Consider the following 13,403-nt stretch of genomic DNA (forward strand, 5'->3'; position numbering starts at 1 on the left):
CACCTCTTCACAGGGCAGCAAGAGGGCGAATGAGTGCCAAACAAACGGGGAAGCCCCTTATAAAACCATCAGATCTCGTGAGAACTCAATCACTATCAGGAGAACAGCATGGGGGAAACCACCTCCATGATTCAATTATCTCCACCTGGTCCCACCCTTGACACACGGGGAATATTACAATGCAAGGTGAGATCTGGATGGGAACACAGAGCCAAACCATATCAGCCTGTAATCCCAACTCTGTCATTTACTAGCTGTGTGACATTAACCTAGTTACTTAACCTCTCTGTGGCTCTGTCTCCTCTTCTTTAATATGAGAATATTTAGGATTCAATGAGTTAATTTATATTGTGCCTAAGTCATAAATGCTGAGTGTTAATTTAAAAATAAATAAATAAATTGGCAAAAAAACAATTCCAGTTTGTCTAAGCCAGTATTACTTGGGATCTTTCGTACGTACAGAAAAACTTACCCTAATTAGAGTAGGCTGCTTACACGAACAAGAACTTGTTGAAAAGGGAATATAACATTTCTCATACATAGATGGGACATCAATTTTCAGTGGAAAAAGAAAAAGGTAATGAGTTACAAATTCAATCAAACAGCATCAGCTTTAAATAAAAAAAAAGTTAGCAACATTTTCTTCTTTCCTTTTTCCCTTCCTTCCTTTCTGAAGAATTCAATCTGAAAAGCATTAGCTCTAAAAGAGTAAAGTAGGAATCTGGGTGGTCCAGTTGGGAGGTATTGGGAGCCCTTCCCATGGGAAAAAAAAGAGAATTGGCACAAGAGCCTAAGGGGGCTGTGGTGCTGGGAGATTTGTTAGGAGGTGGGGGTGGTGGTGAGTGACAAGATTTGATACATAGTAGGAGGACTAGTCAAATATGTAAACATATAGAGGATAATGAGAGCCAGGAAGAAAACTAGAATGAACTCTGTATGATTGGATTTGAATTTTAAGTGTTGATGTGAACTCAGGGTTTTCAATATAGATGGCCACTTATAGATATAAGTGTAGTGAATGTGTGTTTGTACATATCTGCATATATTCCCTAGCTTCTCACTGAGAGAATCTGCAAGATGAGCCTGGAGCATCTTGCTGTGTCAAATCATAAGAAAGTACTTAAAGAATGATGGACACACATCAAAAGGACACAAAAGGGGTTCCCACTGAACAAATCTGGGATCATGTAAGTATCAAAATAAATGATAGTAATAGATTGTAGCCCATTAAATGAAAAAATTCATGAGCCTGTACCAATATAAATAAATAAATAGGGACCTGAGAAAGCTTTTCCTTACAACAGAATGTCATCTGATGAATGTGCAAGGAATTATGGAATCTGAAAATCACAATTTGGTAATCATGATAGTAATAACTCAGCCAAAAAACATCAATGGATGCTAAAACTAGTGGATGAAAGTTTGATGAGGGATGGAATATTTAGATAGTCTCAGAATACCTCCCCCCAAAAATTACTGACTGATTAGCAAGGGGGTAAAGAGTAACTTTACAATGGACCTGACAGTATTTTAACCAAGAAATCAAGATTAACATGACCGGAAATGAGACAAATATGATTGTGTACCATCTGACAGAACACAGCAAGAACCCAGCATCAATTCTGAGATATTCCTTCCAAAAAAAAAAAAAAAACACAAACAAACAACATGTAACCTCAATCTAAACATGAGGAATTATCTGACAAACACTAATTAATGGACATTCTACAAAACAGCTGGCCTATAATCTTCCTAAGTGTCAAGATCAGGAAACTTAAGGAAAGAAATAAGGAATTGTTCCAGATTTTAACCATCTAAAAAGACATGACGACATGGTCCTAAGTTGAGTCCTTTTTCTAGAAAGGATGACAGCCGTGAATGGGGTTTGTGGGTTCCATGGCTATAACATTCCATCTATGGTGACAGAGGCTAGGGAGGAGAATACCCTGGATTGTACTGGATTGCAGGAAATACTCATGACATCCACGGGTAAAGGAGCATCATGTTAGCCACTTGCTCTCAAATGATTCAAGAAAAACAACTCTACTACTCTTACAACTTTTGTGTAAGTCTGAAATTATTTCAACTGAAAAAAAAAAGCACAACCAAAACCAGGTGCAGTGGCTCATAATCCCAGCACTATAGGAGGCTGAGATGGGAGGATCACCTGAGGCTGGTAGTTGAAGACCAGCCTGGTCAACATAGTGAGACCCCATCTATTTTTAAAAATTCAAATATTTATTGTGAAAAGATTACACACTGCATCTATTTTTCAAACTGCATCTTCATGAGCCTGTTGTGACAATTAAATGGGTTAATACTCAAAAAGCACTTAGCACAATGTCTCATATAGGAGGAGACCTTAAAAATAGTACAATATAGTAAACTATTCAATCACAGACACACATGTTCTCTATCCCCCTGGCAAATGAGTATGATCAGGAAAGTCAAATGAAAGGATTCAGTCAGATGGTTGGAATTGTTACTACCACAAAGCAAATGTCAGGACCACATGACCTTGAGGCACCATTTGTACTTAATTATGTATGGTCCCATAGTGCTAATTAACATATTTCCTCAGCCCTTTCATAAGCAGCCTCCTGATTAAAAATCATTTATTAGGCACAGTACAATGTATACCACACCACCAAAGCATTATCAAGTCTTGATTAAACATTGTGCTTTTCCGGTTTCTCTCGTATCCTTATCTACCATCAGGCTGACATGACGAAGCTGATATGAAGTGTCTCACCCAAGGGCACTGAGCAGTTGATGGCAGAGACAAGAGCAAATACCTTGACACCCATTGACCTTGTTTCTCCTACTGGTTCCAAATGGCCAGCTCAACTTACCAAATTTGAGGATAAAACTCTAACTTGGCCAGGTTTTTATAATAATAGGAACCCTAGCTCTATTTGTCCCTTTTCAACTTCAATCTTGCACTTAGTTCCAGATCCAAAAATATCCCTGATGCTTAATACAGGATTTTGAAAATAATCGTACAGGACTCATCCTGTGCAGAAAGCTAAGTACCTTTATTTTCAAACTGTCATTGTTAAAAAAAAAAAAAAAAGGAAAAGAAAGAAAAATACAAACCGCTCAGACCTCGTATCTCATTCTCCTCACACCGCCTCATTCCTGGCGCACACAGTTCACTTTGACATCGAGGGGCGCTCTGCCAGGAAAGAGCCACATGGACTGCCGAAGGGAGTCACAACCTGACCCTCTCATCTCCTGCTCCTCCCCTTTTCCTGGGCTTCACTGCCAGCTTCACAAACGGTTAATTGCCTTTTCATGCAAAGAGTTTGACAGTCACTCTCCCACAAACCACACTAAAATCTTACCCCCTGTATCGTTTGTGGAAAAAAAAAAAAACTGTTTCCATTTTTAGGAGAGCATAAGACCTCGCCCATTTTATTTAGAAATTAATAATAATCCTGAGAGCTCTCTTTTCTGTGTTCTGGAAGAGCAGTGAAGCAGCTCTGAAATGAAGCATTTACTACTGTGCGTGCCAGGACAAAAACAGATGGACCAAAGAAGTTTAGATGGATGAATCTGAAAAATTGGATGACCTTTATTATACCCCAAAAGTTATAAAAAATTAGAAGAGCAAAACTTACATTTGCCAGCAAGATTCTCTCCAATTTATAAATTTCATATTGCGGATCCAAACACAGGAGTTAAGGCCCACACCATTGTCTGGATAGCCAGACATCATCATCTCCCAACTGCCAGCAAAGCAGCCCACCTCAGTCTCCTTACCTGAAAAGTCTAGAAAACTGTTCTCTTCATCAATTACTACCTCCTGCCTCCAATAAAAAGAAGGAAGGTTAAGGGACTCAACTCACAGTCACACGACGTCCTGAGATTCCTGAGGTTGAGCTATGGCAAAAGATGGGTACATTTCATTAGAACACCATTCAAATGAGACCAAAAGCTGGCTTAACTCTGAGGTGGTCCAGACTTCATGCTGCTGCCTGCTCCCAATTGAAGCTACTCACCTCACACATTTACCCACTATCAACATGATATAAGAAATTGCAGATTTATAGAGTGTAATTGGGTCACTACAAATCCAGCATCCATTACAAAATCCATTACAGTACCTGCTGTATCAAGGATGAGTCAGTAGCATGTAATTGTGTATATGTTTTGCATATAAATAAGATAGAGAAAATGTTTGCTTCACAGTCTGAATAATTCCTAAACCATGTATAAAATGTACTATTGGGAATTTATGATAGAAACAGCCAAGGCTCACCCAAACCCAGCCCTGCTCTGCTTTTGGAGTATGGGAGAATTACACTCCTCTGCTACCCCTGTACTTGTGTAGAGCCTTGTGAGTAGTTGTAGCCAATGAGTTATAAGAATGTGTCATTTTGGAGCTAGAGCATAATTGCTGGAGTGAGACTCTCCGTCTTTGCTCTTCCTCAGCCACAGTAAACCTTGTAGCACCATGCTGATGGGTGGCCTTATAAGTAGAGTGAAACTTGGAGGAGAGCCTCCCTCAACCCCCACTCAATGTACAATCGACATTTTTTTCTCAGTAGGATGCAGTAGCTCACACCTGTAATCCCAGCGCTTTGGGAGGCCGAGGTAGGCAGATCACCTGAGGTCAGGAGTTTGAGACCAGCCTGGCCAACACGGTGAAACTCCATCTCCGCAGAAAATACAAAAATTAGCCAGGCATGGTGGTGCACGCCTGTAGTCCCAGCTAGTGGGAGAGGCTGATGCAGGAGAATCACTTGAACCAAGGAGGCGGAGGTTGCAGTGAGCCAAGATCACACCACCGCACTCCAGCCTAGGCAACAGAGCAAGACTTCATCTCAAAAAAAAAAAAAAAAATTCTGTTTTAAGCCTACATTAGACCGTTTTCCTATATTGTATGTTCCTAAATATCCAACTCAAATCTTATTCCCCAGTCTGATATGACTTAGCAGAAATAATGCCAGGCATGACAGATACCCCAAAGAAGTAAGAGGTATACATCAGGCTTTCTAGGAGAACCTAGTGGCAACACCAAAGCCAGGGAGGAGGGTCATCCACATGTGCCCATGTAGGAAGCCTCTGAAGGCCTGAGGCACAGCAGAGGTAAGGACTATATCTACCTAGCCAGACGTCAAAAAGAGGAAACAATTCAAAGTCCAGAAAGAGAAGTGGAGTCTAAAATCATGCACCATCAATGTGGTTAGATGCTAGCCTAACTCGATGAAATTTCACCATTTTTTCCTGCTGTTTCAGATGGCTCATTGGCACCAAAGCACACTCAGGGACTCACTCTCTCACCCTGTGCTACCCTAAAAAGCACCATCTGAACTGTGACAACAAAAAGAAGCTCCCAAATGTTTTTAATTAAAATCTCTTAGAATCCTGTGAATTCTACAGATTTATTTTTATTAATTTAATTCAATTTAGGTTGTTAAATATCATCCAGACAAGAATCCTTAATTATCTCTTAAGTCTTTATCTCCTTTTCAAAACAATTGACTCAAACCCCAATCACCAGCCATACACCATTTAATTCATTCTTGCTCCTACTCCAGGTACCCTGTGCATAAGCTATCGAGTCATAGAATCACGATCGATTTAAATCTTAACGGAGTCTTACAGACTAACACTCCTCCACCCCAAAAAAGCTGAACAAGAAATAAAAGCCAAATTTTTTAAAAAAAGCTTTTCAATCTATCGCTGTGGTACTTTTATTTCAGACACTTCTGTATCACAAATAAAATAATGAAGCATCAGAGAGGCCACTGTAGGTTAGTATAAACGTATCAGGAAAATATCCTACTAATAATTAAACCAGAATGCAAGCTGCTGGTATCCCTTAGGTTTTTTTATTAATAGCAAGATGTTATCATTTGCTCACATTCTTCTGCTTATTAGAAAATTTGGACTGTAATTTTGGATGCTGAGTCAAAATAACTAATTAAATGATAAATGTCACTTTTTCTCCCAACTTACATAACCAGGATTTTGAATAACATATTTTTCTATTATGCCAAACCAAGAGAGAAAATATTACTCTTTTGGTCTTTGGAGGAGCAAAGGGGGCTCATAAAAAGTGATTAATTTGTAAATCAATGGTACTTTTGTAACCAAGGTTTTTCAGTTTTGCTTCTTTACAAGGTACATTTTTTTTTTTTTTTAAGACACAGTTTCATTCTGTTGCCCAGGCTGGAATGTAGTGGTGAGGAGCACGATCTCAGCTCACTGCAACCTCTGCCTCTGGGATTCAAGCGATTCTCCTGCCTCAGCCTCCAGAGTAGCTGGGATTATAGGCATATGCCACCACGTCCAGCTAATTTTTGCATTTCCTTTTTTTTTTTCTTTTTTTCTTTTTTCTTTTTTTTTTTTTTTTGAGATGGAGTCTTGCACCATCGCCCAGGCTGGAGTGCAGTGGTGTTATCTCGGCTCACTGCAACCTCTGCCTCCTGGGTTCAAGCAATTCTCCTGCCTTAGCCTCCCTAGTAGCTGGGATTACAGGCACATGCCACCACGCCCAGCTAATTTTTTGTATTTGTAGTAGAGATGGGGTTTCACTGTGTTAGCCAGGATGGTCTCCATCTCCTGACCTCGTGATCCGCCCACCTTGGCCTCCCAAAGTGTTGGGATTACAGGCGTAAGCCACTGCGCCCAGCCCATAATTTTTGTATTTTCAGTAAAGATGAGGTTTCACATTTTTGGCAAGGCTGGGCTCCAATTCCCGACCTCAAGCAATTTGCCTGCCTCCCAAAGTGCTGAGGTTACAGATGTGAGCCACCATGCCTGGCCACAGTACATTTTAAAGGCATTCATAATCCTCAAAGCACATCACAAGCTAATTCACTACTTTGATAAAATCCCGAATGGCTTTCAAATTATCAGTGTCCCCATTTATATAAAGTTTATAGAGGCAAATGTATGGGAATCAAGCTTGTTTTACTCAAATAAGACAACGGTAAAACCTAACCTGGATTCCAAATAATTTTGTTCATTTGTAAAAGTTGTATTGTGGTCACAGTGTTCAACATTCCAGTCCTCTCCTTCCCTCTCCCCCATTTCCTACCAAAAAAAAAAAAGTGAAAAATATACCAATAAATTCAGCCACCAAGAGAAACTGGCAAGTTTTAACAAGTCAAAATATAAACTAAATAATACTTCTCTTTCTCACCTTTACGTCATTGATATAATCTTATATCATTCTCCAAATTCTCTGCCCCCTTAAAAGAACAGATATTATTCCAAGCATGAACAAACTACATCAACTCACTGTTAACTGGCATTTTCAGGTAATGGAATATTAACCATAATAGCAAGTATTTGTTGAGATCTGACTCTGAGCCGGCGCTGTTCTAACTGCTGGATTAGTTCATTGTTTCATCAGGATGCCCCTATAAAGTAGGGATTGTGCTTCTTGCTTCTGTTCTACAAACGGGGAAACTGCATGAAGACATCATTTATCTTGTCCTGTGGCAGCCTAGGATTCTGACCTGGGACATCAGGTCCTGGAGTTTGCTTTACTCCATACTCCCTCTCTTGTTAATCCAACGCTCTACCCAACAGAGTTGTTCCATGCATTTCTCCAATAATTTTCAAAGTCACAATATGATAATCACAGAGCAATAGAACTCTACCTAATTTTGCTTTTCTTCAGTGATTTAGAAAACCTATCAGTACTTTGAAGAATTTCAGGATCAATCAGGATAAAATGGAAATAATAACAAAACCTACCTCGAGATACTTTTCAGAGAATTAAGAAAACTTAGATTAAATGCTTGGTCAGAGCCCGACCAATAGCATGTGTTCAATAAGTCGTAGTTATTTATTATTATCTTAATTAGATATTTGCAAGAATACTTTGAAACCATGTAAAATACAATTTGAAGAATGAATACTTGGTTCTTCTTTCTAATAATGCTGCACAATACATTTAGATCTTCCTTAAGAGTCTTAAAATTTTGTTGTAAATTGGAATTTTTGTGAAAGAAGGCATATCTTCCCATTGAAGGACATTTTCATTCAGATATACTTCTTTGTCTTCATGTCTGACTAAATTTCAATTAACAATGGTGGTTACAATGTCAACTTTACTTGGGAGACTGAGGCAGGAGGATTGCTGGAGGCCAAGAGTTCAAGACCAGACTGGGCAACATAGCAAGACCCCACGTCTACCACATTTATTTTTATTAGCTGAGTGTGGTGACATGTACTTGTAGTCCCAGCTACTCAGGAGGCTGAGGTGAAAGAATCCCTTGAGCCCAGAAGTTCAAGGGTGCCGTGACCTACGATCACACCACTGTACTCCAGCCTGGGTGACAGAGCAAGACCCCATCTCTAAAACAAACAAACAAAAATTCAGCTCCCCAGTTCTGCAGCCACCAGACTCTATCAAGGGATTTATAATCAATCAAATATGCCATTGCTCTTGAGATCCAAATATTTATAAAGCCTTATAGTAAAGTTTTTTTAAAGTGCATAAATCATGCTAATTTTGTACTTTCATGTCTGCATTTTCTTATAGAAGAAAAGAAGAAATGCTAAGTAACACTCCACCGAGCCCTCCTTTCCCCTGCTATGGAAGGCAAGTCCTTAAGCTTGCTGGGACGGAGCACGGATGACTGAGGCAGGATGATGATATTGTAAGAGAAACGCATCTCTGAATTTCCCTCTTACCAGAAACTGTATCCTGTTTCTTGGAGACACGACCCACAGAAATGAAGACTTACTCTGAATAAGAGTCCTATATAGTCCTGTTTTCCAGAAAAGGAAAAAGAAGCAGGAACACAGCAAAGCCCAGCTGAAGCTGAGCAAAAGCACACCCAGGACACAGTTCTGGCTTCAATTCTTCCCTCCAGGTCTCGGGGTGGTCAGACTATTCAATGGTAAGGCTTTGGGAAATGCCTCTCTGTAAACAACGGCAAACCAGGCACAGGGTGGACACCTGATCAATGTTAAATAAGTAGTATGCTAAACACAGTGAATGAGTGGTATTTGGTTTGGAGGTCGTTTTTTTTTTTTCATTTTTAGTTTAAAGTCTGAAGCGTGCAGCTCAATGAATTTTCACAGAATTCTACACCTGTGGAACCACACTCAAATCAAGATACAGAACATTTTCCCTACTCCAATATTACTTTTAAATTATTTTAACATTTTATCTAAAGAAAATGCTGTGATCTGAATGGATCCCTCAAAATTCCTGTGTTGAAACTTAATCACCTATATGACAGTATTAAGAGCTGGGGCCTTTACAGAGCGAGTAAAACATTAGGGTGGAGTCCTCATGGGTGAAATTCGTGCCCTCATAAAAGGACTTGAAGGAGCAGGTTTGTCCCCTCCATCCCTCCCGCCATGGGGGACAGTGTTCACCCCTTCAGTTGTATGCGGATGCTGCAGAGAGGCCCTAGGCAGACACAAACTGCCAGGGCTTTGATTGGACTTCCCAGCCCTCAGAATGGTGAGAAAATAAATTTTTGTTCTTTATAAATTACTCAGTCTCAGGTGCTTTCTTATAACAGCATGAATGGACTAAAACAAAAAGTTAGACTGCATAAATAGTATTTTTACTTTTACAGTGAGCTGAAAGACTATTAGGGAAGGTGGAGTGAATGATTAAAGGCAGTGAGGTCAAGGGGTTGAAAGTACAGGCTTGGGAATTAGCAAGACCTGCCACCCACTATATTTGACATTTTGCAAAACAAACCTCCCTGCTCCAGTTTCTTCACATGTATTATAAGAAAATATATCTGTGGGTGAGTCTTATGAGGATGAAATGAATTAACGCATGTAAAGGCTCACAGAGTGCTGGGGGACACAAAATAGGTAAAAATTCAGTGAATGACAGGTATCAATATTATTAATCATTTTAATATTCAGCTGATGTACAGTCTTTTTGGACCAAAACATCTTCCTTCTTCTTGGCTTTCACTATCTTGGCATTCATTATCACTTGCATGTGATAATGCCCTCAAGAGTAGATAGATAATATTTTCATTCCTATAATTTTAATTTAGCTGTTGAAGAAAACAGTATGTCATTTGAATTACTATACCAGTATCAAATCCTATTTTAAAAGCAATTGTTGGCCGGACACCGTGGCTCATACCTATAATACCAGTACTTTGCGAGGCCAAGGCAGGTGAATCACCTGAGGTCAGGAGTTCGAGACCAGCCTAGACAACATAGAAAAAACCCGTCTCTAGAAAAAATACAAAAATTAGTCAGGCATGGTGGCACATGCCTGTAATCCCAGCTACTGGGAAGACTGCGGCAGGGGAATCACTTGCACCCGGAAGGCAGGCATTGTAGTGAGCCAAGATCATACCACTGCACTCCAGCCTGGGCAACGGAATGAGACTCTGTCTCAAAAAAAAAAACAAAAACAAAAAAAAAAGGCAATTATTAATAATTCAAAGAGAGAATAAACTTATACTGTCTTTGCTCAAACAGGCTGCTATAATCAGAATAAATGTTCTGCAATAATCATGCTATTTATTTTTCAGAGCTTCCAATTTTTTGAAGCCTAAAATGGTTTAATTCTATCCCCCAAGCAATTAATATGTTCTACAAAACAAATCAGAGCTGGAGAACCAAATTAACACCTTTCAAGAGTGATATATCAACGCAGGATTCTACAGAATGCTTTATGACCTTGCCACCTAATTTAATGGATAAGTTCGAAGCATCAGAATGCCCAGCATGACTTGAATTCTTTCAGATACTAAAAAGCATACAATCGTATCAAGTGCAAATTCTCAGCAGAAAAACAAAACTTCACTACAATGTATGAAATTCTTCTGTCAAATCCCTTATCTTTACCCTAAAACTAGACTAAAATCCTCTTAATTAACCCAGACTTAAATGAGTTAGGAAAGAAAGTGTTTTGTGCAAATAGGTAAGAGCTATGACAAATGAACACTAGACCTCCTTCTGGCCTCACATAACTGATGAATCATATTCCAAGACTGAGGCCTCTCAGATGTGACTACCTCACCATGGTCCTTATGCTGGAGCAACTGACCAGCCTTTCTACAAACCCGGTTGAAGGGTACATCACAGGCCAAACACCTCACTCACATTTCCACCATATCAAAGTGTATAGACTTGGTTGGGCACGGTGGCTATCACCTGAAATCCCAGCATTTTGGAAAGCTAAGACGGGTGGATCACTTGAGGTCAGAAGTTCAAGACCAACCTGGCAAAAGCTGTGTCTACTAAAAGATACAAAAGTTAGCTACGCATGGTGGCATGCACAGTAGTCCCAGCTACTTGGGAGGCTAAGGCAGGAGAATCGCTTGAGCCCCGGAGGCCAAGGTTGCAGTAAGCCGAGATCACACCACTGCACTTCAATCTGGGCGACAAAACAAGATCCTGTCTCCAAAAAAAGTCACAACAAAGTGCATAGACTTGTTATTAATTTCTCCCATGACCTCACTCCCTGCTCTCCACGGAGTTAAAGTTCTTTGGGGAGATGAACAAGGAAAATTGCCTTTGTGTCCCCCAAAACTGTCTCCAATATTCCTTTTAACTTGACTTTAGGGACTAAAGTGTAAAAGAATGAGCCTACCCAGAAATGCCCTAGATCGGACACATGAAACAGCAATTAATACATGTTTCTGGAAGCAATTATCAGATAGTACTGCTAGACAGTGGGAAGATCCTAAACAGCCCCACAAACAACGAAATCCTTCAAGGCTGCTTCCTTCCCTTAAAATAGAAAGGCTCCAAGATGGCACCTTTCTTTTCCCCAGCCCCTCCTCTGATACATCCGCCTGGGTAGAGAGGCTGACAAGGAACTTCTGTATTTTTTCCTTAAGAGAACTTAGAGAATGCCTTTATCTTGAAGTGGAAAAAAGAGACTTTTAAAAAAAGAGAGAGAGGGTTATTATTATTATTATTATTATTATTATTATTATCATTGTGATTGCACTGAAAACAGGGCATTGACAACAGAGGCCAATCATAGGTACTGATAGTCCTGATATGAACAGAGGAGCAAGAACTTATTGTGCTGATGAATGGTGAACCAATACAGAAATTGTTCAGAAAGATACCAAAATCATATGTGGGAGATAAAAGGAGAAGAGCAGATCAGATGGGAGGTGGGAACCTGGAGCAAGATTCTAGAAGGTGGATTAAGGAACATGGCAAAGAAGAGTGATAGATTAGGTGACTTTATTAGTCCATTCTCACACTGCTATGAAGAGATACCTGAGACTGTGTAATTTATAAATAAAAGAGGTCTAATTGACTCCGTTCCACATGGCTGGGAAGGCCTCAGGAAACTTACAATCAAGGTGGAAGGCACTTCTTCACAGGATGGCAGGAGAGAGAACGAGTGCAGAGCGAAGAGGGAAGCCCCTTATAAAACCATCAGATCTCATGAGAACTCAATCACTATCATGAGAACAGCATGGGGGAACTGCCCCCATGAGTCAGTTATCTCCACCAGGTCCTGCTCTAGACACATGGGGATTATTACAATGCAAGGTGAGATTTGAGTGGGGACACAGAGCCAAACCATATCAGTGACAAACACGAGATTGCCAGGCCAACCACTGCCAAGGACTGAGGGCTGAGCTTGGTTAATGAAGTCAAAAAAGTTAGGAGGGTGAGCAGCATCCGAAGCATGATCCTCAGATGCTGGAACCTCCAGAGTAGCATCGTAAGTCGGAACTCCCTTACGACTTGACCTAGAAACTTCCTCTCCATCTTCCAGGGCAATATTCAAGGGATGACTGAGCTATAGGATAAGAGTCAGGATTGACAGAGTATACACAGCAACGATTAAGCTAAATTACATGCACACATGAGCACACACGTGCACATGTACACACACCATAAAATAGCTGGTGATAGCTAGGAAAAGAGAGGAAGCTCACCCCAGAAGTCTCCTGGGATGCTACGAATCTAGGGCAGCATTGTAATGTTTTAAATAGTTTTGGGAGGCATAAGAAGGATAAAACTTTTTTAAAATAATAACAAAGACAACCATGTAATGGTTAAAGAAGCAGGTATTGGAGTTATTCTGAGTTTGAATCCAGCTCTGACCTTGGAAAAGTTTTAACGACTTTTTCCTCAATTTTGTTATCTATAAGATGAGGACAATAAATATTTGCTTATGTCCTCAGGTTGTTCCAAGGTTAAATTTGCATAAAGTGCCTTGAACCTCCCTAAGTAAATAACAAGGTCAGTCCGTGGATACTCATGGTGGTGGTAGCAATGGTGATAATGATATATATGAATATAACCCTGATGTTCAGAGAGTTCAAATCCTCTTCTTTGTTAATTCTTCCATTCTGCCAATAAATCAGATATATAATCAGCAAAAACAGGAGCCTCACTCTGACTAAAACAGAATTCATTTGCTTTAAAAGCATTACATTAAATCAGGTCTGAGGAAGTCCTGCCATGAAATAAATCAG

Source organism: Papio anubis, chromosome 8 (assembly GCF_008728515.1).
Source record: "Papio anubis isolate 15944 chromosome 8, Panubis1.0, whole genome shotgun sequence".
NCBI classification, from domain to species: domain Eukaryota; kingdom Metazoa; phylum Chordata; class Mammalia; order Primates; family Cercopithecidae; genus Papio; species Papio anubis.